The sequence below is a fragment of the Protopterus annectens genome, chromosome 3.part0 (genome assembly GCF_019279795.1).
Source record: "Protopterus annectens isolate FY-2018-M chromosome 3.part0, PAN1.0, whole genome shotgun sequence".
In the NCBI taxonomy this organism is placed as follows: domain Eukaryota; kingdom Metazoa; phylum Chordata; order Ceratodontiformes; family Protopteridae; genus Protopterus; species Protopterus annectens.
In genome coordinates this window covers 1067010137-1067012731 of record NC_056731.1, presented here as the reverse complement: position 1 = coordinate 1067012731, position 2595 = coordinate 1067010137, and the positions used below count along the sequence as shown (strand labels likewise).

At 45.0% G+C, this 2595-nt stretch overlaps 1 non-coding gene across 1 annotated transcript; it reads left to right on the top strand.

Moving 5' to 3' along the window:
* Positions 1–435: 435 nt before the first annotated feature.
* TRNAH-AUG lies at positions 436–508 on the top strand. The gene has a single exon. It is a non-coding gene; the product is annotated as a tRNA-His (tRNA).
* The last annotated feature ends 2087 nt before the right edge of the window (positions 509–2595 follow it).

The window sequence follows — 2595 nt, the reverse complement described above, 5'->3', positions numbered from 1 at the left end:
ACTCATACTCATCATTCCTGTGACTACTCCTCCTAGCCATTCCCTTCTCTGCAGTCATAGCCACCATCAGTGACCTCAGAATGACTACATTTCCAGATGATTGCAAATAATGAGCTGTCACTGAATCCCACAATGAACCATCAGTTATCCGATGGGCTGACATACAGATTTAGGTGTTGTCAGAGTCATTGATAAAAACTACATGCCAAGGAATGCACAATACTATACTTTTGACAGTCATCCACCGCATGGAAAATGTCATATTGTCTGCACACCTCCAACAGTTGACCCATTAGTCAGGGGCTTATGGACACAGAGAGTGATCTAGCCTTTCACTTTCACTGGACGGTAAGATGTATAGCTTCATGCACTGTTGCACAACCTATAGTGACAGGTATGGCATGTAAATACAGGAATGTCATTGTTGTCACACCGGGGCCAGTGGCGCAATGGATAACGCGTCTGACTATGGATCAGAAGACTGTAGGTTCGACTCCTGCCTGGCTCGGTTGACATCTTTTAGGGGGTTGGGAGGGTGGCCTAATGGTTAAGGTGTTTGCCTTATAAACACAAGGTGCAAGGTTTGAGTCTCACAAGGGATAATTGGCTAGGCTTAAAATGGCTCGCAAGGGCAGTTAGCCTAGTACTAATCTATGAACTATGAACTATGAACTATGCACTGTATATGGCATTCATCACACCTATCAGTGAGTGCAATGCCACCTTTGGTATGTAAGTACACAGGCATATCTGACACCTGTAACAGCCGAAGAGGTACCATAATAACCTGATACACAGTGTACATAACATGTCCAGTGCAGAACATGTCAGGCTGTAACTGTGTATTCTGTCTCCTACATGTTTTGGAGGGGAGGTGTATAGCTGCCATACAGGGAGGTGTCATATCCCACTGTCTACCACCTGCACATCCAAGACATGACTAGCATTAGAAGTGCCTGTTCTATACAGCTGAACTTGACTGTGGTAAAAATAGGACATGCTGGAGAGACATGTTTGTAACCCTGATACTACACACTATATGTAACAAGCTCCCCATCCATGTGAAGCATACATCCACTTTAACGCACATCATGTGCAAGTTACACAATGGGATGCAGAACAAGGCAATCATAACTAGTTTAGGACAAATGTCTGTAATGGACACAGATAAATTGTAGATGGTTCATCTCCTATGCCACAGCTTGCAGATGTGTCATCTCCCAGAACCCTGCTTACACTTATCAAGGGTAGCACACTGTGTCACAGATTATGGATGTAGGTGTAGGCTGCCTGAAGCCATTGTGCCTGTTAGCCTGTGATACACATATGAACCTAAGGAGCCATGCACCTATACTACTTAACCTTTGTGAAGATATTTTGCTTCTGTGCTGACATTCCATCCTATGCTCTGATGTTTATGGGTTTAATGTATCTGTGCACCCATAGGTGTGTCCCACACAATCTTGAATCTGAAAAATAAACAGTTCTATGAGGCACTGTTCATTATGCAAGTATACAGCCATTACAACATCATCCAACATAATGTACACAAAATAATGCAGTTTACTCATTACAACTGGCAGCACACAATATTTGTCACTGACCAGTACAAGTGGTAAGTCAAAGGGAACAATGGATTAAAGAGATACACAGTAATTTAGGTTGTCACCCTGTGCAACTGACATATAGCTTCATTTCCCTGCATCAATGACAAGGCTGACAGGGATGTGGTGCATGTATCATCACTTGCACTGGGTGTTGTGTGGTGGTGCAGGACACCTAGGCTGACCCGATAGGTTGGCAACCATGTGTGAGTCAGGAAGGGAAGCAGGCAAGATGGACCATGAAATGTGCCATGTGTGTGTGTCTGCAAGTGACCTGATTGTGACAGTGGTGTCTGAGTGTCTGCGTGAACAGCGTCATGCTGAGTGCTAGCCCTACATGACTTTATGTTGGACATCTTTGAACCACGCATGGCAGAGTTGACAGTTCACTGTCTCCAACCCCAAACATGGGAACTGTCTCTGCCAAGAGTTGCACTGGCACATCCATTCCCATGACCAGAAATGGCGCTACTACCTGAGAGTGAATGCTGTCTGCTGTGACCATTTCCTCCACGGGAACAACCAGGATCATTAGCCCATGGCCTGCCATTTCTTGGTGTGGACAGCACAGCCACCTCTGGGACACTGGATGTACTGTCACTACAGGAGCATGATTGAGCATAGCCATGATGACTCTGAGCAGATGCAGTTGCTTACCTACATCCGCAAGTGTGATGCTCAACTGTAACCAGACATTCCATCACAGACAATGACCATTCCAAGGCAGATATTCTGTGATCTGTTTCAGACCAATGTCTTTACACTGTGTCATTCAACCGATCCAGGGTATCAGCAATGCAGTGGAGGCAGTCACTGATTTCAGACTGAGCAGCATTCATAACCCTGAGCATTAATCTGGAGTTCTTAGAATAGCAAGCGTAGATCCCCTGGACTCGAGCCGTGAATCAGAAGCAAACTCGCCTGTTGCTTTTTGTCACACAACTTTATTCGATAACTGCCAGCACCACAAAGTACATCTAGTAAGAATGGT